The sequence below is a fragment of the Trichomycterus rosablanca genome, chromosome 14, assembly GCF_030014385.1.
Source record: "Trichomycterus rosablanca isolate fTriRos1 chromosome 14, fTriRos1.hap1, whole genome shotgun sequence".
Taxonomy (NCBI): Eukaryota; Metazoa; Chordata; class Actinopteri; order Siluriformes; family Trichomycteridae; genus Trichomycterus; species Trichomycterus rosablanca.
This window is the reverse complement of record NC_086001.1, coordinates 22,250,115-22,276,307: the sequence shown is the minus strand read 5'-3', so window position 1 is coordinate 22,276,307 and position 26,193 is coordinate 22,250,115. Positions and strand designations below refer to the sequence as shown.

Here is a 26,193-nt window from a genome sequence, read left to right as displayed (position 1 = left end):
TTGCAAAAAGAGAAGCAGAACCAGGAGCAGGAATCTCTAGCCTCTGTCAAGTGAGGGATTGCAGATTTAACAGCACACTTGCATAGTCTTCTGTGGTAGCGGTTAAGAACTGGCTCTCTGAACCGGTTGGCTCCAAAAGACATTAAACACTCTTTTAACAAGCTCCATCATGTCATGCAAGCCAATAGAAAGTCCAATTCAAAATTCATCTAACTCCTGTACCTTTGCTCAGTCAGCTGGGTGAAGTTTAAAACTGGCTTGTGATTGAGTCTGACTAAGTACCTGGATATTTTAAGGGATTGTGACACCCTGGAGCTCATACAGGCACGACATGCAGTACCTCTAAGCTGCCAATCCCTATGTAGAGGAAATGTGCTGGTGTGGAAGCACAGCATTAATGTGGTAAATAAGACCTGCAAAGGAAATTAGGAAAAGAGTTGTGTTTCTCAAATTAGCCTAGAGGGAATGTGAACTAGAGCATATTGGTCATGTTTTAAAATGAGAGCATGCATGTTAAAGGCACGAACGGGGATTGAACCCGCGATCTTCGGTTTACGAGACCGACGCTTTACCACTTGGCCATCGCGCCTCTCAAGGTAGCTGGCAGAAAGTTGAAAAATCTTTCTTGTGCAAAAGTAACAACTGGAAGCTGAGCACATTCTTAAAGTTCAAGAGCAACAAGCTGAACACCAGCTTGATAGTGATCGTTCTTAAAGCCATCGGTTTTAGAAGCCCACTTGAAGCTTTTTTCTAGCAGAGTGAAACAACAAGCTACTGGAGATGCAGGGGATTGAATCCTGGGCCTCATACATGCAAAGCCAGCGCTCTACCACTGAGCTACACCCCCCGGAACTGGCACCAATGCAACAGGTACAGGACTCTTTGCAAAAACAAAAAGAGACCCATGACCAGGTATCTTTAGCTTCTAGCAGGCAGGGGATTGAAAATTTAAAGGCACACTTGCAGAGTAATCTGTGGTAGCTGTTAAGAATTGGCTCTGCAAGCCAGTTGGCTCCAAAACACATTAAACACTCAGTTAACAAGCTGCACCGTGTCAATAAAGCAAATGGAAAGGCTGGCCAAAAATGACCAAACCCCTGGCCCTTTTGCCCAATTAGTTAGGTAAAGATTAAAACTGATTTGTGAATGGGTCTGGAACAACTACCCGGATATTTGAACGGTTTAATGTAAGCTACAATCCCTGTGTAGCAGTAAGATGCTGCTGTGGAATTACAGCTTTGATGTGTTAGGTAAGTTCTCTTGTGCTGTCCTATAGCCGTTGATCTTTTTAGCCAGGTGAAGTTTACAACAGAAAACACTTGTGATTGGATCTTTAACGGCCAAGTGTAAGTTTCAAGGAGCGTTTTGTCTGTGACTTTAAAAACAAAGCATGAATAAGACACACTCTGGGAATGAGCCGTGAGCTTTGGTTTCCTAGAGCGACGCCTTAGCCCAAGGCCATGGCAGCACAGCAAAGAAAGGTCACACACTGAAAAATTTCCCTGTGCACGAGTAAGCACTGGAATGTGTGCTTGAAAGTGCTAATTCTTAAAGCTATCGGGTGTGGAAACAAACTTGAAGTTTGTTTCAAGTGAGTAAAACAACAAGCCGGAGATGCTGGGGCACGAACCCAGGACCACATACATTCGAAGCATGCACTCTACCACTGAGCTACATCCTCGACTTGTTCATCCCAGGGTAAACCTCCAGTGGTGTATAAAGTACCTGAAGGCCATACTTGAGTAAAAGTACAAGTATCTTACCAGAAATTTACTTAGATAGAAGTAAAAGTCACCTTTTAAAATATTACTTGAGTAAAAGTCTAAAAGTATCTGATGTTTAATGTACTTAAGTATTAAAAATAATTTGATATTAAATGCACTTAAGTATTAAAAGTAGAAGTAAAAGTAAATGCTGTTAGTATAAACTGAAGCGGTCATTTAGAAAAATATAAGATTGTTCTTTTAAGCCTGTAAACAACCTTAACAAGCTTTTTTCTTCCTTCCATCTGAACATGATCTGTGCCAATTTGTGATTATAATCAGCTGTTCACATCACCTATTTGAAATCACGTCATTATTTAGTTGTTTTTTAACCTCATTACGAGGACTAAATTGCCCTGTTCCAACTTTTTTTAGAATGTGTTGTAGCTTAAAATGCATGTATGTGTATGTTAAGAATGAAGTTGACCAGACAAAACATGAAATATTTTGAGTTCATATAAGATGGAATAAGAGTCGATGTAAATGTAAGAAACACTGCATCTATTTTATTTGCATTTTCTATACTGTTCCATTTTTTTGATTTGGGTAGTACATTCAAGTTATAGATACTGTATATATCCCAATAACCTAAAACAACTGAATTTTGGCAGAATTAATTTAAAAGCAAAACTCAAGCAAGTTTAACTAAACGTGTGGCACTTTTAACCCTTTAATGATCTGCTCAACCATTAGTATAATCTAAATAGCTGGGTAAAATAAGCTGTATTCAAATCATCTTTTTTGGGCTGTATCTACTCCCTGATTGGCGTGTGTTAAACGTAAAAAACATTGGTATTCTTACTTTAAGAAAACACCATTTCTAACTTATGTGTTAACCTGAAGCAGCAGCTGAAAAAACATCCATAAAATTTTGAAAGTTGAGTTCTTGTTGAGACCATTAAAGGGTTAAAGACGTGCATGTTCCTTAGCACCATGAATGTTTCCTCTGTCAGTATGTAATGATGTAAGGTACCCTGACACATTACCAACATGGACTGTAGTGTAAACACTCACCTGTTGTATTCTGGCACTGCTCACACTCACCAGTGGGGTCCTAAAAGAGTATTATTGGAAAACTCCTTAGCTTTACTTACCTGGGTGAGTCCATCCTCTGTAGAAGGGGAGGGGTGAAGAACCTGTAAAAGAGAAGAAATGTTAGATAAGCATATGCTGTAAATATTGGAAATGTTGTTATTGAATGGGTTTGAGTATTGTTTGTAACATTTTGCCATATTTGATGCTCTGTGAACTACATATTTATTTTTTATATATTTTGTCTTTACCTGTATGAGGTATGGTATGATCCATGGGAGGAGCTACCTGTTTAAATACAGCTCTGGAAAAGGGGTAGAGTTTTTTTTTTTCTGGAGAAGGGCTAAAAGCTATGCTAGGCCTGTGACTTGTAAACATCAATGAATGTGACTTAAGTGACTTTGCAGTCACAAGTCTGTTTCCTCTGGTGGTAGAGGTTGAGTTTTCTATTTTTTTTTTCATAGCACGCTTGTAAATATTTTGATTGTTGTGGCCAAAAATAAAGGTGACGGGAAAAAAAGAACAACTTCTGTGCTCCTGCTAATTCTTTTCAGTGCTTTCAACCATTCACCCTACATTACCCATAAAGAGTGCCCTTTTCTACTTGTTTTGTGGTAGTCTTTATCACACAGTGTAATACAGAAGTAATCTGAGGAAATATTTGTCTGTAGGTGAGTTTTTAAAAATGATGGGACACATCATGTCTGCACTGAATTAATTACAAGCTAATTTAGTGAAACGTTTTATTTGTGGTTCGGAAATGTAGTGGAGTAAAAGTGAAAGTTGCCGAATTTTTTTATACTCCAGTAAAGTACAGATACTCCAAAAAACTACTTAAGTACTGTAACGAAGTATTATTACTTCGTTACTATACACCACTGTAAACCTCCAACGGGTACGAGAGTCTTTGCAAAAAGAGAGGCAGAACCAGGAGCAGGAATCTCTAGCATCTGTCAAGTGAGGGATTGCAGATTTAACAGCACACTTGCATAGTCTTCTGTGGTCGCGGTTAAGAACTGGCTCTCTCAACCGGTTGGCTCCAAAAGACATTAAACACTCGGTTAACAAGCTCCATCATGTCATGCAAGCCAATAGAAAGTCCCATCCAAAATTCATCTAACTCCTGTACCTTTGCTCAGTCAGCTGGGTGAAGTTTAAAACGGGCTTGTGATTGAGTCTGACTAAGTACCTGGATATTTCAAGGGATTGTGACACTCTGGAGCTCATACAGGCACGACATGCAGTACCTATAAGCTGCCTTCCCTATGTAGAGGAGATGTGCTGGTGTGGAAGCATAGCATTAATGTGGTAAATAAGACCTGCAAGGGAAACTAGGAAAAGAGTTGTGATTCTTAAATTAGCCTAGAGGGAATGTGAACTAGAGCATATTGGTCATGTTTTAAAATGAGAACATGCATAGTAAAGGCACGAACGGGGATTGAACCCGTGATCTTTGGTTTACGAGACCAACGCCTTACCACTTGGCCATCGCACCTCTCCAGGTAACTGGCAGAAAGTTGAAAAAACATTCTTCTGCAAAAGTAACAACTGGAAGCTGAGCACATTCTTAAAGTTCAAGAGTAACAAGCAGAACGCCAGCTTGATAGTGACCGTTCTTAAAACCATCGTCTTTAGAAACACACTTAAAACTTTTTTCTAGCAGAGTGAAACGTCAAGCTACTGGAGATGCAGGGGATTGAACCCTGGGCCTCATACATGCAAAGCATGCGCTCTACCACTGAGCTACATCCCCCCGGAACTGGCACCAATGCAACAGGTACAGGACTCTTTGCAAAAACAAAAAGAGACCCATGACCAGGTATCTCTAGCCTCTAGCAGGCAGGGGATTGAAAATTTAAAGGCACACTTGCAGAGTAATCTGTGGTAGCTGTTAAGAATTGGCTCTGCAAGCCAGTTGGCTCCAAAACACATTAAACACTCAATTAACAAGCTGCGCCGTGTCAATAAAGCAAATGGAAAAGCTAACCAAAAATGACCAAACCCCTGGCCCTTTTGCCCAATTAGTTAGGTAAAGATTAAAACTGATTTGTGAATGGGTCTGGAACAACTACCCGAACTGAAAAATGGCCCTGTGCACGAGTAAGCACTGGAATGTGTGCTTGAAAGTGCTAATTCTTAAAGCTATCGGGTGTGGAAGCAAACTTGAAGTTTGTTTCAAGTGAATGAAACAACAAGCTGGAGATGCAGGGGATTGAACCCTGGATCTCATACATGCGAAGCATGCGCTCTACCACTGAGCTACATCCCCTTTTCTTACACAGCAGGATTGCTATGGCTCTATAGCTCTATTGTAGAGAATAAGAACGCCAGGTAAGACATCGTCCCTAATTAAAAGCTTTTGAATGGAGATGCTGGGGATTGAACCCAGGACCTCATACATGCGAAGCATGCGCGCTACCACTGAGCTACATCGCCAACTCGTGCTTCCCAGGGTAAACCTCCAGTGCTGTATAAAGTACCTGAAGGCCATACTTGAGTAAAAGTACAAGTATCTTACCAGAAATTTACTTAGATAGAAGTAAAAGTCACCTTTTAAAATATTACTTGAGTAAAAGTCTAAAAGTATCTGATGTTTAATGTACTTAAGTATTAAAAGTAATTTGATATTAAATTTACTTAAGTATTAAAAGTAGAAGTAAAAGTAAATGCTGTTAGTATAAACTGAAGCAGTCATTTAGAAAAATATAAGATTGTTCTTTTAAACCTGTAAACCAACTTAACAAGCTTTTTTCTTCCTTCCATCTGAACATGATCTGAGCAAATTTGTGATTATAATCAGCTGTTCACATCACCTATTTGAAATCACGTCATTATTTAGTTGTTTTTAACCTTATTACGAGGACTAAATTGCCCCGTTCCAACTTTTTTTAGAATGTGTTGTAGCTTAAAATGCATGTATGTGTATGTTAAGAATGAAGTTGACCAGACAAAACATGAAATATTTTGAGTTCATAAAAGATGGAATAAGAGTCGATGTAAATGTAAAAAACACTGCATCTATTTTATTTGCATTTTCTATACTGTTTTATTTTTTTGATTTGGGTAGTACATTCAAGTTATAGATACTGTATATATTTACATTTACAGCATTTAGCAGACGCTTTTATCCAAAGTGACTTACACAATGAGCAGAACACGATGAGCAATTGAGGGTTAAGGGCCTTGCTCAGGGACCCAACAGTGGCAACTTGGTGGTGGCTGGGCTTGAACCGGCAACCTTCTGTTTACTAGTCCAGTACCTTAACCACTGAGCTATCACTGGCCCATATATCCCAATAACCTAAAACAACTGAATTTTGGCAGAATTAATTTAAAAGCAAAACTCAGGCAAGTTTAACTAAACGTGTGGCACTTTTAACCCTTTAATGATTTGCTCAACCATTAGTATAATCTAAATAGCTGGGTAAAATAAGCTGTATTTAAATAATCTTTTTTGGGCTGTATCTACTCCCTGATTGGCGTGTGTTAAACGTAAAAAACATTGGTATTCTTACTTTAAGAAAACACCATTTCTAAATTATGTGTCAACCTGAAACAGCAGCTGAAAAATTATCCATAAAATTTTGAAAGTTGAGTTCTTGTTGAGAGCATTAAAGGGTTAAAGACATGCTGCATGTTCCTCAGCACCATGAATGTTTCCTCTGTCAGTGTAATACAGAAGTTATCTGAGGAAATATTTGTTTGTAGGTGAGTTTTTAAAAATGATGGGACACATCACGTCTGCACTGAATTAATTACAAACTAATGTAGTGAAACGTTTTATTTGTGGTTCGAATGTAATCGGTAGCTAGATATCTGAACAATGTTAATGCTAATAATAATAATAATAAAAACAATGGTGCTGTGGCTTTACTTTGTTAATCATTCCTAACTTACATCAGTGTGTTAGACGGGGAGATTCTGAAATGACGATTATTCTGTATCTTTGAGTGAACGATGCGCTTTTACAAAACGTTTGCATCTGCGCATGAATGTGTTTAACCGCTGATGTAATTTACAAGCGCAGATTCGCCAAACCTGCTGCAGTCTGTCACACATCTCACATTGTTTAGCTGAAAAATTCTTGTTTTATTTTGTAGTAACGAGTAACGAATTCGCATACAGCAAATGTATCGGAGTAAAAGTACACAATTTCTTTAGGAAATGTAGTGGAGTAAAAGTGAAAGTTGCCGAATTTTTTTATACTCCAGTAAAGTACAGTAACGAAGTATTATTACTTCGTTACTATACACCACTGTAAACCTCCAACGGGTATGAGAGTCTTTGCAAAAAGAGAAGCAGAACCAGGAGCAGGAATCTCTAGCCTCTGTCAAGTGAGGGATTGCAGATTTAACAGCACACTTGCATAGTCTTCTGTGGTAGCGGTTAAGAACTGGCTCTCTCAACCGGTTGGCTCCAAAAGACATTAAACACTCGGTTAACAAGCTCTATCATGTCATGCAAGCCAATAGAAAGTCCAATCCAAAATTCATCTAACTCCTGTACCTTTGCTCAGTCAGCTGGGTGAAGTTTAAAACAAGCTTGTGATTGAGTCTGACTAAGTACCTGGATATTTCAAGGGATTGTGACACTCTGGAGCTCATACAGGCACGGCATGCAGTACCTCTAAGCTGCCATCCCTATGTAGAGGAAATGTGCTGGTGTGGAAGCACAGCATTAATGTGGTAAATAAGACCTGCAAGGGAAATTAGGAAAAGAGTTGTGTTTCTTAAATTAGCCTAGAGGGAATGTGAACTAGAGCATATTGGTCATGTTTTAAAATGAGAGCATGCATGTTAAAGGCACGAACGGGGATTGAACCCGTGATCTTCGGTTTACGAGACCGACGCCTTACCACTTGGCCATCGCACCTCTCTAGATAACTGGCAGAAAGTTGAAAAAACATTCTTGTGCAAAAGTAACAACTGGAAGCTGAGCACCTTCTTAAAGTTCAAGAGTAACAAGCAGAACGCCAGCTTGATAGTGACCGTTCTTAAAGCCATCGGCTTTAGAAAAACACACTTGACCATAGTTTTTAACCTGCTTTCACCCTTGTCTGTTTTAATCTTTACCTAACTAATTGGGCAAAAGGGCCAGGGGTTTGGTCACTTTTGGCCAGCCTTCTCTGGCCTTCTCTAACTAGCAGGTACTCTTGACCTCACTTGTTTGTTAGTTTAAGTCCAAAAGTGGGTGTGGCCCATACGGTGATCGAACCCGCGACCTTGGTGTTATTAGCACCACGCTCTAACCAACTGAGCTAACCGGCCTGTGTACAAAGGGCAGGGCATATACCCACATACCCGATTCTACACTGACAGCCCTTCAGTTATGGAGCTGCCACACAGAAACGATGGAGAGCTTTACTGTTGTTGAGCAGAACAGATCTTCGTGTAAGATGACTGAGGTTCATGTATTTTTCTTTTAAGAATAAATAAAAGCTGATGCTTTTAACCTCATACTTTCCTCATACTTTTATTCTACATGGTCTTAATTTCTTTTAGTCCTCTGCCATGTGCAGTGCAAGAATTCACTAAATTACACAGCAGTTCTATTTTTTCTTGACAAAATTGACAAAATTTTATTGATAAAATTGATTGTAAGCATTTATAAAGGTCATGCCACGTTCATTAGGTGAAATGAAGCCAGAATTAAAGATGGCAGAAGAACAGGGTGATATTCTTACTTTCAGTGATTAAATTACTCAGGTTAGAAAGTCCTGATACACAGCACATGCTCACCTGACTCTCAGCCATGCTAGCTTTAATCATTAAAGTGGGTGTGAACCCTGATTCTGAATCATTCTCGTACCCGTCTGATTCCTGCCTCACAGTCGGCCTGGAACGTACAGCTCCTGTACACACACGGTGATAGATACAGATTATATAGGATGCAGACAGATAGACAGTTTGATTAGATAGATAAACAGATAGATAGACAGACATTCAGACAGACAGATGGATAGACAGATAGATAAATAGTCTGTCTATCTACCTGTCTGTCTGTCTATTGATCATCTGTCTGTCTGTCTGTCTCTGATGATTATAGATCTGGACTTACTTTGTGGGCGTGACCACACGGAAGCAGAAGCGTCGCCCGGCGTCCTCACAGCTCTGGACCGAACAGCGCTGCAGGTCTTCAGCCAGCACCGTGAAGTCATGCTGGGGGAATAGAACATAAAACCTTCTTATTAATACAGTCAATGATATAAACGCCGGTGAAATCGTCCCAGACTTAAACATGACGGGGCGGTGTGGGACACAGCCCAGCACAGAAGTCGACCTCTGCTGTGATGTGCCCAAAAGATGAGGGTGCATTATGGGTCCAGGAGAGAGCTGATTTAGATCATGTAAAGTCATGTGACCTACCTTAAACCTCTTCTTGTAGAGAAGCTGATTGTTGTGTATGATGAACCACCGCCTGCAGAGATCAAACGCATCGTTTATATATATATATAATATTGAGTGTATAAATATAATATTGAGTGTGTATATATATACAGGGGTTGGACAAAATAACTGAAACGCCTGGTTTTAGACCACAATAATTTATTAGTATGGTGTAGGGCCTCCTTTTGCGGCCAATACAGCGTCAATTCGTCTTGGAAATGACATATACAAGTCCTGCACAGTGGTCAGAGGGATTTTAAGCCATTCTTCTTGCAGGATAGTGGCCAGGTCACTACGTGATGCTGGTGGAGGAAAACGTTTCCTGACTCGCTTCTCCAAAACACCCCAAAGTGGCTCAATAATATTTAGATCTGGTGACTGTGCAGGCCATGGGAGATGTTCAACTTCACTTTCATGTTCATCAAACCAATCTTTCACCAGTCTTGCTGTGTGTATTGGTGCATTGTCATCCTGATACACGGCACCGCCATTGGATGCACATGGTCCTCCAGAATGGTTCGGTAGTCCTTGGCAGTGACGCGCCCATCTAGCACAAGTATTGGGCCAAGGGAATGCCATGATATGGCAGCCCAAACCATCACTGATCCACCCCCATGCTTCACTCTGGGCATGCAACAGTCTGGGTGGTACGCTTCTTTGGGGCTTCTCCACACCGTAACTCCCCCGGATGTGGGGAAAACAGTAAAGGTGGACTCATCAGAGAACAATACATGTTTCATATTGTCCACAGCCCAAGATTTGCGCTCCTTGCACCATTGAAACCGACGTTTGGCATTGGCACGAGTGACCAAAGGTTTGGCTATAGCAGCCCGGCCGTGTATATTGACCCTGTGGAGCTCCCGACGGACAGTTCTGGTGGAAACAGGAGAGTTGAGGTGCACATTTAATTCTGCCGTGATTTGGGCAGCCGTGGTTTTATGTTTTTTGGATAAAATCCAGGTTAGCACCCGAACATCCCTTTCAGACAGCTTCCTCTTGCGTCCACAGTTAATCCTGTTGGATGTGGTTTGTCCTTCTTGGTGGTATGCTGACATTACCCTGGATACCGTGGCTCTTGATACATCACAAAGACTTGCTGTCTTGGTCACAGATGCGCCAGCAAGACGTGCACCAACAATTTGTCCTCTTTTGAACTCTGGTATGTCACCCATAATGTTGTGTGCATTGCAATATTTTGAGCAAAACTGTGCTCTTACCCTGCTAATTGAACCTTCACACTCTGCTCTTACTGGTGCAATGTGCAATTAATGAAGATTGGCCACCAGACTGGTCCAATTTAGCCATGAAACCTCGCACACTAAAATGACAGGTGTTTCAGTTATTTTGTCCAACCCCTGTATATATTATGTATAAAGTTTATAAAGTTATTCATGATTATACTAGTTTTGGTCTAGAGGCCGTACTTACCTCAGCAGCACATTCAAACTACTGCCTGCCAAGGCTGAGCAGAATATTCTATATATATGGAACTATAGTGTGCTGACCGACCTAGGGCAGTGATAGCTCAGTGGTTAAGGTACTGGACTAGTGAACAGAAGGTTGCCGGTTCAAGCCCCGCCACCACCAAGTTGCCACTGTTGGGTTACTGAGCGAGGCCCTTAACCCTCAATTGCTCATCGTGTTAAGCTCATTGTGTAAGTCGCTTTGGATAAAGGCGTCTGCTAAATAATGTAAATGTAAACCTACAGGTAGTGACAAACCCATTTAACAGGAATTTCATCCACTTCTAATAAAGCAACTATTGTACACCATTACATGTTTGTGTGTGTATGATGTAGATGTGAACCCTATTCCTTCACACACACACACATAAATTCCCTACACGTCCAGTACACAAGTAAAACACTGTACACACACATGTACAACAGCTACACAATGACTGATGCTTCTTTTTGTATTGCTGAAGAAGTTCATGCTGGCTCTGATAGAAAGGTGTCAGGATACACAGTGCATCTCAGTTTGTTGTGTTTGGGGCTGAATAGCTGCAGACCAGTCAGGGTGCCCATGCTGACCCCTGTCCTTTGCCAAAAGCTCCAACAATAGGCACGTGAGCATCGGAACTGGACCACAGAGCAATGGAAGTAGGTGGCCTGGTCTGATGAATCAGGTTTTCTTTTATACATCATGTGGATGGTCGAGCGTGTGTGCGTCGCTTACCTTGATGTTAGAAGCAGAAAAAATGGGCATGTGTAAGAATCTGAGTGAGTTTGACGAGGGATAAATTGTGATGGCTAGACGACTGGGTCAGAGCATCTCCAAAACAGCAGCTCTTGTGGGGTGTTCCCGGTCTGCAGTGGTCCGTATCTATCGAAAGTGGTCCGAGGAAGGTCCAAGGCTCACTGGTGCACTTGGGGAGCGAAGGATGACAGATGAGCTACTGTAGCTCAAACTGCTGAATAAGTTCATGCTGGTTCTGATAGAAAGGTGTCAGACTCCATGACTTGATGGATCAGGGCTGTTTTGGCAGCAAAAGGGGGACCATGACAATATTAGGAAGGTGGTCATAATGTTATGCCTGATCGGTGTATGTATATATAACAATAAAAGTTTACATCTGTAAATTTAAAGCTTGGCTTTGTGGGCCAATGTACTTGCATTTTCACAACATGCAAATCAGTAATAAGCTAGTTTTAAAGCTATACTGGGAGTGACCACCCCTCCCACAACTCCAGACCACACCTCACACCACACACACCACCTCATACACAAACACTGGGATTTATTTTAAAAAGGTCTATTTAAGCAATTTTGTGACTCTTGGTCTTCACTAGAGTCGATGTACTGAATGTAACCCTTAATTGCTTACTGTCACAGTACTGTAAGTCACTTTGGATAGAAAGCGTCTGCTAAATGCCGAAAATGTTTTTCTTATTTATGGGACTCTATAAGTAAAACTATTTCTTGTTCAGAACATTATCAAGATCTCAAATATCTTTATTCTTTATCATTATATATCATATTCTATTTATTAACACTACATTAGCTTTAAAAAATCAGCATTAATTATCATTTTACCAAGCATTCAGACTTCCATTCAAATTGCAACTTGGAATGAATAATCTTGTTGTACTGGGTACAAATTCATCATCAAGCTTTAACACTAACACTTTCCTTACTGACCTTAACTGCAGTAGATTTGTTTACATGTAAGTCATGAAAAAATCTTCAGTCTCTATCAGGAATTTCGATTGAATTTATTTTTATGTGTTAAGAGAAAAATAAAGCATGTACATTCAATCATTGACGTAAACCTTTTAGTGATTGAGTTTGCTAAAACACTACTGTAATCAGATCTTAACTTTGTTTTGGTTGATAAACTAAATAACACAATATAATTTTTATCTGTAATATATCTTAAACAATAATGTTAAGTTTTTCACGTGTTAGTTACATTTTTGTATACATAATAAGTTCCACTTCCTAAATGCAATTCAAATTGGATGTTTAATAAGTTAAAGATGATAATACGTGATTAAAATTGTGTATTTATTGCTTTATTTTAAATAAATATATATAAATCATATATAAATATGCATTTCTGTATCTTCCACCCCAGCAGTTCCTGTGTATCCACCAGGGGGAGCCACCCTATAGTCTGAACAACACTTGTGGAGCTCAATGCTGTTTTAAGTTCTTTATAAGACATGCAGGAATATGTGGAACCCTTGGTGTGCGACCACTTTTCAGACAGGAGGGTGGGGGGCATTATGGGTAGTTAGATTCACAGATTTTGTATTTGAAAAAAAATAGCAGGAGCACTAAAATGAACGTGGGAGATTTTCCTATTATCCTCAATTCCAGGGTTCTGATATGCTTTATTAGATCTTAATTAATATTGATTATTGACATCCTGATCCCCTGATTTATTTGTTGCATGAAACAGTGTTTGAAAGGTATCGAGCCCTGGCACATATTAAAACATCATCAGAAATAACACAAATGAGGAGAATATTAATAAAGTGAATGATGAGCTGATTTCTCCCACAGTTTAAACATGAGGAAGCAGAAGCAGCTGCACAAACAAGATCATAAACAAATCAGTCCAGAATATTTCTGGAGTAAAGATAATCTAATATATTTATAGTGAGATGCTTCATACTGAACCAGGAGTTTATATGATGTCTTAAACACACTTGACTGTATTTTCTAAAGTAAATTAATAATAAAATGCATTAAAGTAAACGCATCAGCTTTATAAGGTCTGTTCCTTTAATATACAGGGTGGGCCATTTATATGGATACACCTAAATAAAATGGGAATGGTTGGTGATATTAACTTCCTGTTTGTGGCACATTAGTATATGGGAGGGGGAAAACTTTTCAAGATGGGTGGTGACCATGGCGGCCATTTTGAAGTCGGCCATTTTGGATCCAACTTTAGTTTTTTCAATGGGAAGAGGGTCATGTGACATCAAACTTATTGAGAATTTCACAAGAAAAACAATGGTGTGCTTGGTTTTAACGTAACTTTATTCTTTCATGAGTTATTTACAAGCTTCTCTTTGTTTACAGCCATTGACATGTCGCAGAGGTTAACACGTGAGGAGCGGATAGAAATTGTGTTGATGTCTGGTGAACGCAGTACCCGGGTCATTGCAGCAGATTTCAATGCAAGACACCCTACGAGACCACCCATCTCCCATGCTACAGTTAGCAAACTGCTTGCCAAGTTTCGTGAAACTGGTTCAGTGTTGGATTTGCCAAAATGTGGACGCATGAAAACTGTCACTAATGAAGAAACATCAGTGGCTGTCCTAGCTTCATTCAGCAAGAGCCCACAGCGTAGCACTCGCCGCATGTCACTGGAGAGTGGCATCAGTCGAACATCCCTTCGGCAGATATTAGCTACTCACAAATGGCACCCTTACAAACTCCAGCTGCTGCAGCATCTCAACGAGGATGACCCAGATCGGCGCACTGAATTTGCAGAATGGGCAAAACAAAAATTGGAACAGGACCCTCAGTTTACACAGAACATTTTGTTCAGTGATGAGGCAAACTTTTATGTGAATGGTGAAGTTAACAAACAAAACCACTGCTATTGGTCTGACACTAACCCACATTGGATAGATCCCTCCAAGACTGTTGGAACACAAAAATTGATGGTATGGTGTGGTATATGGGGTACAAAGATAGTGGGGCCATTCTTCATCAATGGAAACCTCAAGGCCACTGGATATTTGAAATTGCTACATGATGATGTGTTTCCCTCTTTATGCACTGAAGCTGGCACGTTCCCTGAGTTTTTCCAGCAAGATGGTGCACCACCACATTATGGGTGTCAGGTCCGAGCATTCCTAGATGAACAGTTTCCTGGAAAGTGGATTGATCGTCGTGGGCCAGTTGAATGGTCCCCAAGGTCTCCCGATCTGACCCCCTTAGACTTTTATCTTTGGGGTCATCTGAAGGCAATTGTCTATGCTGTGAAGATACGAGATGTGCAGCACCTGAAACTACGGATACTGGAAGCCTGTGCTAGCATTTCTTCTGTGGTGTTGCTATCAGTGTGTGAAGAGTGGGAGAAGAGGGTTGCATTGACAATCCAACACAATGGGCAGCACTTTGAACACATTTTATAAGTGGTCAGAAACTTGTAAATAACTCATGAAAGAATAAAGTTACGTTAAAACCAAGCACACCATTGTTTTTCTTGTGAAATTCTCAATAAGTTTGATGTGTCACATGACCCTCTTCCCATTGAAAAAACTAAAGTTGGATCCAAAATGGCCGACTTCAAAATGGCCGCCATGGTCACCACCCATCTTGAAAAGTTTCCCCCCTCCCATATACTAATGTGCCACAAACAGGAAGTTAATATCACCAACCATTCCCATTTTATTTAGGTGTATCCATATAAATGGCCCACCCTGTATAATGAAAGTGAACGTGAGTGTGTGTGGGCGGGGCGCGGGAGGGGAGGGGGCGGGGCTAACGCGAGTGACGTCTTAGAACCAAATGACGTCACGATGCGGACCGGTTGGTGTTGTGACGTCACTGGAGAGAGAGTATAAATACAGGCGCTTCACTTCAGCAGGTCAGAGCTCGGTGTGAGATTCTACTCAGCGCTTCTACTGCAGCTAATACAGGTGACGGGACCAACAGGAAATCATGGAGCCCGACAGGGGAGAGCACCTGAACAACTGGGCTCAAAAGCAGCTGAGAAAAGAGAGAGATATGATGGACATGATCATAATAGAGATTGAGGAATTGGAAAGCCAGATGCAGGAGACTGGTAAAGATAGAGGACAGGGTCAGTGCACACTGGAAACCATCGAGACTGACAGGGGAGAGAACATGAAAAATGTGACAAAAGAAATTGAGGACATGGAAAACACCATACAAGAGTTTAATAAAGACATAAAACAGGGTCAGTGCACACTGGACATCATCGATGAGAATAAGATTAACTGGTGTGAGAGCACGACTTGTGGGCTTCCAGAGAGAGATATGATGGAAACGATGACAGAAAAAATAGAGGATATGGAAAACACAATGCAGGAGTATAATGAAGACATAGGACAGGGTCTGTGCAAAGTGGAAACCATCAATGAGACCAAGATAAACTGGGGAGAGCACATGATTTGTGGACCTCCGAAGCAGCAGAACAAGCGCAGAATGATAAAAATGATGAGGAAAGAGAATAAGGATTTGGCAAGAAAGATCCAAGAGCTTGAGAATGAAAAAGAGGAATTAGAAGAGCTGATGGGCATTGAGAGGAAGAGGGACAAGGCTATGAGAAAAACCCTGAGAAAGGGGATGGACCCAGCTATTAAAGAAGCTGAAAAAGAGGAACAGAAGAAGCAGTGTGATCAGTTCCTGCTAATCAAGTCATTAAGGTTAAAGATTGAGAAGCTCACGGCTGGCCACAGTCCGGACCCAAAACCAGAGTCCCAGATGAAAATCACAAAGAAGCTGGGACCAGCCTGGACTCGGATGGTGGGCGACAAAATAAAGGCAGAGAAGAAAAACAAAGAGCTGCTTAAACAGGTCAATGATCTCCAAGCTGTCGCACAACTGCGTAAAGAAACGCAAAGCCGAACAGAAATGGAGAGTGAGACTGAGGGAGGAAATAGGAAGAAGTCGTGGTTCCTCAATCTAATCCGTAAAAAAGAGAAGAAATGGTCAGAGGAGAAAAAGAACCTGGAGCTAAACAGGGAGATGGAGAGATCCTATCTAGAGCTGCAGCTTCAAACTAATGAAGCGCGGCGTGTCTCCATGATGGTGAACCAGGCTGCTCTGAAGCAGAAGATGCTCCAGGAGCTGAAGCAAAAACAGCTAAGGAACATGAGTGAGACAGAAATGAAAGAAAGAAAGAAGCAGGAGGGGAAAGAATGGAAGAAAATAGAGAAGGAGTGTAAGAAAGCAGAGAAAAAGAGGAAAACTAAAAAGTGGTGGAAGATAAGATGGTTCACCAAGAAGCTTTAAATCAAAGAAATGTTGTTCCACATATTGGGAAACGTGAAGCTAAAAAAATGGCAACAATTCTGCACAAAAGTGGTGAAGTGGTCACAACACTGTGCAAAAGTGCTCGGGGAAACATTCATGTGCAACAATTGTGTGCAAAAAAATTAAATATTGGTCCCCCAGAGCACGTAGTGGTGGAGTGGTCACTCTGCTATTGGCCACAGAGCACAAAAATAATTAAAATGTTGTGTACAAAGATAAAATTTGGTCGCCATAGTGGCGGGGTGGTGGAGTGGTCACATTGACCCGGGACCTAAATTATTAAAAACATCAATCTTACCACAATTGTGTACAGAAAAAAAATCTATATTAGCCCACAGAACACATAGTGGTGGAGTGGTCATTTTGCTCTGGACAAAGAAACAAAACAAAACATAAACCTATGACAATTGTGTGCAAAAAAATAAAAAAATATTGATCCCTGGAGCACAAAGCGGTGGAGTGGTCACTTTGCTCGGGGCCAAAAACAATTAAAAATATATCTATACTTACATTTTTGAAAATGTTGTGAGCAAAGATAAATATCGGTCGCCATTGTGGCGGGGTGGTGGAGTGGTCACACTGACCTGGGACCTAAATTATTGAAAACATAAATTAACAACAATCATCAGTTTGTGACAACAGTGTGCAGAATAAAAGACTATAAATATTGTTTCATTTTATTCATTTAATTCTTAAGTTATAGGCTAAATAATATTTTTTTTTATAAATTGAGGACATTTAGCCCATTAAAATGTTCAAATTGCACCAAAAGCATCTCATTCGTTTGTGCCACGTTTGTGCTGGTTTGTGCTGCTAAAAGAAACATTTGTGCTTTTTTAATTCTCAAGTTATTACGCTATAAATATTACACCCGTGACGTCACCAGCCCCCCATTAACGTCTGTATTAGTGGTGTGCGATACTGCAAAATTTGATATCGATCCGATACCAAGTAAATACAGGGTCAGTATCGCCGATATCGATCCGATACTGATACTTTGTACTTACTTTCATGTAGGGAAGAGCAGTGTATCATGATTTATGAGGTGAATGTATCATCAATTTGCTTTGACTAATTAATGATTTTGTGTTCATCATGTGCAGTGAAAACCCACTACAGTTTGTAGGTGAATATAAAGTAATTGTCTATTATACTGTCTAGTGCAATAAGAACATAAATCTATGATCAAAAATACAATCTAGTGCACTCTGTAGGGAACATAATTAATTATGTAATACACTATCTAGTGAACTGTGTAGGGAAAATAAACCAATTGTCTAATTCACTATCTAGTGCACTACGTAGTGCACTATGTAAGGAACATAAATCCGTTATCTGATATACAATTTAGTGCACTATGTAGGGAACATAAATTCATATCTAAAATACTATCTACGTAGTGCACTAAGAATCATTTGATTCATTTGAACGCGCAGACTCACTCGCTCTCCCGCTGTGAGCTTCTCAAACTAGAGGTGGGTGATACCGGGAATTTTGGTATCGATCCGATACCAAGTAAATGCAGGGCCAGTATCGCCGATATCGATACCGATACTTTTTAATATTTAAGCTTCATAGATCCAAAAGACCTAGGATAGAATTTCGCCAAACATTGTACGTGACAACAAAATACTTTATTATCACAATCAACATTTTTGTTTAGAAACAATGGAACAGTAACAAAACAAGGTTTGTCTTAACATTAGGACAATAAATCTTTTTTGAGATAGAAAAGGAGAAACCACAATACAAAAATAAAATAAAAATTATCCCCTCACTAGACATCTTTTCCAGTTCTTTCTTTCTTTGTTTCTTTTTTCAAATAGAATTGTTCTTAGGAAAAACAATAAAAAAGAAGGAATTTTCTTCCTTTCAGTGCAATTCTGTTTTTTCTTAAATAAACAGAGTGTAAAAAAATATCACTCAACACAACTTAAAACAAAATCTCCTGAGGTAGAGGGCTGACAAACCACAATACAACAAAATTAACACACCACAACAAATACTGTAAACAGTTTCAAACTTATTCTGTTTTTCAAGTCAAACAATACAAGAAAATAATAATTTCTTCCCTTCAGTGCACTTCTGGCTTTAAACAAAATAAAAAGAATAAGTGAAAATTAAATAAAGAAAGTATAAATAAAGAAAGAATACAGCTACACTTACACTGTGGGCTGGGCTGGGCTTAGGATTAGAGGTTTTTATTTAAGAACAGTATCATGTCTCTCTCCGTACTGTGACGTGTGGACTCGAGGAGAGCGCTGAGTGGGCGGGCCAGGCTGAGCCTACCTGCATGGCTGTTTGGCTGGCGCCGCTGAGCCACGTGACGGTGCAACAACAAAAGACGACACAGCGCAGCGCTACTCTTACAGACAGAGAGTAGACTTTGATGAATCCGCGAGCGCAGCAGTCAGCTTGAGTATCGATCTTTTTACCCGAGTATTGCTCAATATCAATACCAGTGTTGGTATCGATATTATCGATATTTGGATCGATCCGCCCACCTCTATCTCAAACTGAACTGCGTCTTTCTGTACATGAGGAAGAAATCTATGTAGAGATTTCAAATAACATGAACCTGAAGGTATGAACTTACATTGTAGAAAAGAAAAACAAGCCAGTAGCAGCAGTGTGCACATTAAACCATTTACTGAAGGGTCATTAAGTTTGGCTAATTGAAATAATGGCATGTTTCTGACCTGAATGAGAGGGGCAGTAAAAAGATCTCACACTTGTCAGAGACAATGTTTGAAGCCCAGGTTAATAGGACCTGTTAGTTAGAGAAGGATCACTTGTTTGTTAGTTTATGTCCAAAAGCAGGTGTGGCCCATACAGGGATCGAACCCGCGACCTTGGCGTTATTAGCACCACGCTCTAACCAACTGAGCTAACCGGCCAGTTCATCTGTACTTTCTTTAGATCTTTGTACATAATTCTACACTAACTCCATTCAAGCAGCTGAAGCGGACTTTAATAATACACATCTAAGAGGTTTTGTGGGTTCTTATATGTGTGAACTATCTAAACTATATATTTCTTAAAGTTCCTGACTGAGCTTAATGCCACCAATCAGTGACTGGAGCAGATACGACTCAGGTCCTGCACACAGTAAGTAGTGCTGATACACAGTACCAGCCTGCACACCAGAAGGGCTCCAAACGTCAAGTTTTCACCAGGGCCGGAGTTGGGCCCCTTTTTCAGCCTGGGAGTTTCATGACCAAACCCGGCCCTCTTTTTCCACGGAGGAAAAATTTTAATAAATAAAACAGCAGCTAGCTCTTACAATGACTTTTTATTTGGTATAAGTTCAGGTATATGATGGTAAGTTAACAGAAAACACTTCACATAAACAAGTTTAATTCAAATTTAAATCAGATAAAGATTTAAAAGGTAAAAATGTGATAAAGATGAAAAAAGTATTTACATTTGTACAGGAGCAATAAATTGAAATAAAAATATTTGAAATTAAAATTGCATTTGTCTTCCCAACAGAGAGGTGCTCTATTGTTAGGTTTACACTAAACTCTTAAGTAGCTTCACTACACACATATTTAGTAGGCTACCTACAGCATCAAAAGCCTCCTAAGAAGTGCACTGGTTTCTGCAACTTTATTAATAATGGTGTCATTGTCTATAGATATGAGACATGGCTTATCTGCTGCTCTGAGGCTAAAAAAAACATTTCATTAAGGGTTAGCCTATTATGCTGAATAACATAACATGCTTGAATTTCTTTTTTTTTTTTTTTTACAATTTAGCCTATATTATGATGGTGTAAAATTGATAGTGATTTAGGCTATTTGTCTCCATTTGTTAAAATAAATTAGGCTATCGTGCTGACATCTTTCTGAATGTCTGAAGAATTTAACATATATCATGTATATTCTCTACGTTATATTTTACATTACAAATAACTATCTTAGTTTAAATAACTCTGTTAGACTATCCTCTACCTGTCCCTTCTGTAGTCATGGCCTCCTCGGGATCATCAGTACAGTAGCGTCAAAAACATTCCAATAATGAGTTAGGCTATGTAATATATTACACTTCAAATTATGTTTATTATTTTCAGCTTGAAACTGGATATTTGTGATTAATGGTGTGTACTGGGTTCTACAAAATAAACTACGCTAAGTTGACGTTGCAAATGTTGCGCAATACCGGCTGCATGGGGTCTGTCCTCTGGAAAACAGGTCTGTTAATTTGGCACATTTGGCAGCATCTTCTTCCAACGCCTTTCTTTTTTTTAACCTGGTCTTTTCGGCTCCACCTGGCCTCTTCCTGCCCTCCATCACCACCGACTGATGGTTTGCGCTATTCTGTTGCTATATTTACTTTTACCGGCGCTCCAGAAAAGACGCCTCATGGGCCAAACCAACTTAAACATTTGGGAGGGGAGAATTCCCTCAGATGGTAGAACCCATCTAATCTACTGCGATGTAGGGGCTGCGCTGTCAGATGAATGGAGAATGAATGCAAGAAGAAGTGACAGATAAGTGTCAAAATTATTTTTCTCATCCAACCGGCCCAAACTCGAGATTGACATGAGCCGGCCCATCGGGAATCCTCCCGAATCTCCCGATTAGCCACTCCGGGCTTGTTTGGCAACCAGCACAGTGTAAATATTGGACAAAACACATGATGGGTTATTTTAACTTGTTGGGTTGTGCAGTTTAATCATTGTGCTGGATTAAATAAATTTAAGAAAATTCAGCATTAAAGCATAATCTCATTAAAATAGGCTACAATTTAACACTATAATACAATACAATTTATTAATTGCTGAATTATATTAAATAATTATTATATAATAACTGTGATTAAACAAAAATATAAAATACATCTAACATACATCTTAAACTGCTCTTCTTTACATGTTAAATTCCTCCTCTGTTGAATAAATCAAGGCACCTGAAACCCGGAGAGCTGAAGATTTACGAGGGAGCTGCTACACTACCTGCTGTAATGATTCCCAAGATGAGGACATTGTTTAGTAATAAAAGCTCTAAAACAAACTTCCACTGCTTGGATAAGAGACGCTGCTCTGCAGGACTGTATATAAACTGAGAAAATGATCACGTCCAAGCTCTAATACCAACCAGAAGAGCTTCCTCTGTTCCTACTGCTGCAAATACTCAACCATGTTGGATCCAGACTGTTATAACATAAACATTTCATTCTCATGTTTCCTCTCCTTGTTTATTGGTCTCCAGAACACTTCAGAACAGCAGAAGTTGGAGCTTCATCTCTGTAACCAGACTCAGTTCCAGAACTCTTTCATTTCTGCAGGTTTTGTAGATAAAGAGCTCTTGGACGCATCGATTTGCTCTTCTGCTCTCAAAGGTCGTCTTCTCAGCTCACTGTGCACAACAACATCTACATCAACTGGACAGTCAATCACTAAATGTTCAGTCTAATGACTTTAACCTTGTAGAAACTCTAGAAATGTAAAACTGTATTATGGGTGAACAAATCGAACACTTTTTGTAATAACATTTATCCACTGCAGACCCTTTAAGTGATATTTTGTTGTAGATTGCTCCAGTGTGGAATGAAAAAGAATGATGGTGATGCTGGAAGACACTGGATGAAGAATTCCTCGTTACTCTCATAACTCACATCATCCTCATCCTGAACATCTTTTACTTCCTGCAGCTTCTCCTGCAACTGAATCCTAACAAAACGTAAGATAAACTTTAATATGAAATCAACCACTCGTAGTCACCATGTACTGACAGTGTTTACAGTGTACTTTGTAGTGGTTGTTGTGTTAGAAAACACTGCAAACACTGCAACACCCTTTTTATATCCTGGTTATTTACTATATTTATATAAAGATTATAATGTTTAGTCATTATCCTCATATAATCTGTTTAATTTGGTTATTTTATTGGACTGAAAGAACTGCTCTATACATGATTGAATAAAAACTTTATATAAGTTTACCATCCCATTACTTAATAATCCTACAGTAAAATACTTAAACGTTCATAAATATGATGAATTCATATGATAATTTGATTTGCTTATCTTATGGAGTTTTAAATGTAGCCATTTGCATCAGTTTGCCATCTAATTTCTTTAAATCATCAAGGTAAAAACAGAAGATGTGGTATTATGAGTAAGTAGGACAGTTATTTAAATATAGTGGATTTAACTGAAAGCAGGTTTCTTTATTTTTAATACCAAAGAAGGACTGAATTTGGAACATGTAGATTGTTCTACATTTAGACTAGAACAGACTTTATTTCTGGTACATCTGTGTGCATCAGGACTCGATAAGTTTATTAAAATGTAAAACTTAGTTCTGTTTTAATATCTGTACTTACAGTCAGAGCAGCGTACCGTAAAACAGGGTTTAAATGCGCACTAAAACTTTTAGTGTAGACAATGTGATCAGTACCGTAAAACAGGGTGTAGATGCGCACTAAAACTTTATTAAGTAGAAATAGCGCGACCGAGCAAGTCCAGAAGATCTAAAACAAATGCAGCACCCAGATTCACCCTCAAAAAGCTTCATAAATCTTTTTTCTAGCAAGAAAACTCAATAAAAAACAAGAACGCAACAAGAACTCACCACGTTTTCTCCCCTCAAATGATCCACAGGTGAGTTTAATAACTACATGCAGTGACCCACAGTAATACTCAGTATGAGCAGAAAGACGCGACTAACTTACACTTTTACATTTAGTTCTTATTGTTATATTTTAAATTGTGTTTGTTTGTAAACTGTGAATTAGTTCTTAATCTGGTCGTGATGTTAGTGAATTAAACCTACATCTCTCTGATGGTCTGATCGATCAGCTGTCTGTTCTGACATGCTGCTTAAGCCCGGCTAGCTCAGTCGGTAGAGCATGAGACTCTTAAGCTGAATCGAGATACTTAGAGAGTATGTACTAGATTGGAGGAAGTATGCACTACTCTGCCGGTAAAAAAGTACATACTTCCAGTACAGAAGTATGCAGTATGCACACAACACTGCTACGCACTACATCTGCCCTCTTTCCAACGTCAAGTGATGACGTGGGACGTGATGACATAATATCACCATGGTTACAGACTCATTACAAACCCCACTCGCCAAATTTTTGGATATTTATCGTGTTTTTGTCATTAATTCGTCTTTAAAATGTTTTATTTTATTTATCTTACTTACACTTGTAAACAGAGGACCGCTATCTTTCTTGTTTCTTATTACGCTTCGAACGCCTACGCAGCTCCAGTTGCATTATGGGATTCATTAACGGACCGCAAGTGTGCATCGCTTGCATACTCAAACATGGCTGCCCAATAAGTAGGTCATCCGGGTACTTCTCGCGTACCTCTTTGTGTATACTATGTATTCGGACATACTAACCGCTCTCGCGTCCTCATTTCGCGTACTATTGAGTATGGAAGTATGCGATTCCGGACGCAGCCTTAATCTCAGGGTCGAGGGTTCGAGCCCCACGTTGGACGACTAGCTTCATTTAACGTCTACTGAAACCAAAAGGACGTTCTTCCACTTTGGACAGCCGGTCTCCAGTGACTTATCAGGTGGATATTTGTGCTTGTAGGACTGTTGTTTACTGGATCTTAATTCAATTTGTTTATTAGGACAGTACACATGGGACACATGATTTGCTAATGTTTACTTTATGCTAATAAACAGTATAATTACACAAGTTTATATCAAGCACAGTCATGGACAATTTAGCGACTCCAGTTCCAGTTTAGTGGCGCCAGTGTTTTGTCCATTTCAGATCCACATGTACAGAGTAGTTAAAACCAGCTGTTGTGGTGTAAGTGCTGTAGGTTGTGATGTAGTTTTTCTGTTATTCCTCAGTGAAATTGATTGAAGTCTGGATTTCTCATTGTAAAGTTTTGCTGGTTGAATGGGGTTAGTGTAGAATTATGTACAAAGATCTAAAGAGACTAGCTGAACTGGCCGGTTAGCTCAGTTGGTTAGAGCGTGGTGCTAATAACGCCAAGGTCGTGGGCAGTGATGGCTTAGTTACCTTGAAAAAGTAATCTGATTACTGATTACTGATTACTCCTTTAAAAAGTAACTTAGTTACTTTATGGATTACTTGATTTTAAAAGTAACTTAGTTAGATTACAAGTTACTTTATTAGTTATATAATGCGGAATATTTCAAAGATATTCCTTTGCAATACTTTATAATTTGGCTGCCAACTTGTGTGTACTGATGAGACTCAATTGAATCCCAGAACATGCTAGTGTGAATGCATGGAAAACAAATTTTAATTTTCTTTCAAGAATATGATACAGACTGACCAACACTATTACGCTAAATCAGCATTGAAAATTGACTTTACTTTTAATAGCCTTCTACAATGCTGGAGCTTCTTAAAACGGAAGATTTTCTTTTAAATAGAAGTGTTATTTACCTGCTATTAAATTGTTTTCCAACAAAATCCGCCCAATTTGGCGGATAATCGCCCAATCTGGCAACACTGGAATGCGCAGAGAAGCTGGCGCTTTTACTCGTAGCGCGCCACGAATACTACTAAATAGTACTACTGTACTTCTGTAATTGTGTTGGTGGTTGACATTTATGTTGAGTGTATTACTGCACTGTTTTGGTGAAGAACTACTCATCTGAGGTGCGCTGCTCCTGCCTGCAGAAATGCTTCCGCAAAAAAATTGCCGGCAAAGCGGTGGTGGGGGGGCCAGAGGGGTGGCCAAAGATTACTTTATGGTGGCCATGGCAACCACTGGCCACCCCCTGGCTCCGCCCCTGCCAAGAGGAAAGCAAAAATATCTTTTCACTAAGGAAAATGACAAAAATAGTAACGCACAGTAACTTGGATAAGTAACTTTAATCTGATTACTGGATTGGAAATAGTAACGCGTTAGATTACTCATTACTGAAAAATGTGGTCAGATTAGAGTAACTTAGAGTAACTTACTTAGTAACGCGTTACAGACCATCAGTGGTCGTGGGTTCGATCCCCGTACGGGCTACACCCACTTTTGGACTTGAACTAACAAACAAGTGATCCTTCTCTAACTAGCAGGTCCTATTGACCTGGGCTTCAAACGTCGTCTCTGACAAGTATGAGATCTTTTTACTGCCCCTCTCATTCAAGTCAGAAACATGCCATTATTTCAATTTGCCAAACTTAATGACCCTTCTGTAAATGGTTTCATGTGCACGCTGCTGCTACTGGCTTCTTTGGTTCGGCACGGTGGCTAAGAGGGTAGCACTGTCACCTCACAGAAAGAAGGTCTTTGGTTCGATCCCCAGGTGGGGCGATCCAGGTCCTTTCTGTGTGGAGTTTGCATGTTCTCCCCGTGTCTGCGTGGGTTTACTCCGGGTGCTCCGGTTTCCTCCCACAGTCAAAAGACATGCAAGTGAGGTTAATTGGAGATACTAAATTGTCCATGACTGTGTTCGATTGAACTTTGTGTAATGAGTAACTACCGTTCCTGTCATGAATGTAACCTTAGTTTAAAACATGACGTTAAAATCCCAATAAACAAACAAACAAACTGGTTTGTTTTTCTTTTCTACAATGTAAGTTCATACCTTTAAGTTCATG

General features: G+C 39.7%; 8 non-coding genes across 8 annotated transcripts; all 8 read right to left on the bottom strand.

Annotated features, from left to right (window-relative positions):
* Nucleotides 1–517: 517 nt before the first annotated feature.
* Nucleotides 518–589, bottom strand: trnat-cgu (transfer RNA threonine (anticodon CGU)). The gene has a single exon. It is a non-coding gene; the product is annotated as a tRNA-Thr (tRNA).
* Nucleotides 590–1,609: 1,020 nt separating this feature from the next.
* trnas-cga (transfer RNA serine (anticodon CGA)) lies at nucleotides 1,610–1,681 on the bottom strand. The gene has a single exon. It is a non-coding gene; the product is annotated as a tRNA-Ser (tRNA).
* Nucleotides 1,682–4,218: 2,537 nt separating this feature from the next.
* On the bottom strand, nucleotides 4,219–4,290 carry trnat-cgu (transfer RNA threonine (anticodon CGU)). Its single transcript has one exon. It is a non-coding gene; the product is annotated as a tRNA-Thr (tRNA).
* Nucleotides 4,291–4,476: 186 nt separating this feature from the next.
* On the bottom strand, nucleotides 4,477–4,548 carry trnaa-ugc (transfer RNA alanine (anticodon UGC)). The gene has a single exon. It is a non-coding gene; the product is annotated as a tRNA-Ala (tRNA).
* Nucleotides 4,549–4,992: 444 nt separating this feature from the next.
* trnaa-cgc (transfer RNA alanine (anticodon CGC)) lies at nucleotides 4,993–5,064 on the bottom strand. The gene has a single exon. It is a non-coding gene; the product is annotated as a tRNA-Ala (tRNA).
* Nucleotides 5,065–5,159: 95 nt separating this feature from the next.
* Nucleotides 5,160–5,231, bottom strand: trnaa-cgc (transfer RNA alanine (anticodon CGC)). Its single transcript has one exon. It is a non-coding gene; the product is annotated as a tRNA-Ala (tRNA).
* Nucleotides 5,232–7,595: 2,364 nt separating this feature from the next.
* Nucleotides 7,596–7,667, bottom strand: trnat-cgu (transfer RNA threonine (anticodon CGU)). Its single transcript has one exon. It is a non-coding gene; the product is annotated as a tRNA-Thr (tRNA).
* An 11,804-nt stretch (nucleotides 7,668–19,471) lies between these two features.
* On the bottom strand, nucleotides 19,472–19,545 carry trnai-aau (transfer RNA isoleucine (anticodon AAU)). Its single transcript has one exon. It is a non-coding gene; the product is annotated as a tRNA-Ile (tRNA).
* Between the last annotated feature and the right edge of the window lie 6,648 nt (nucleotides 19,546–26,193).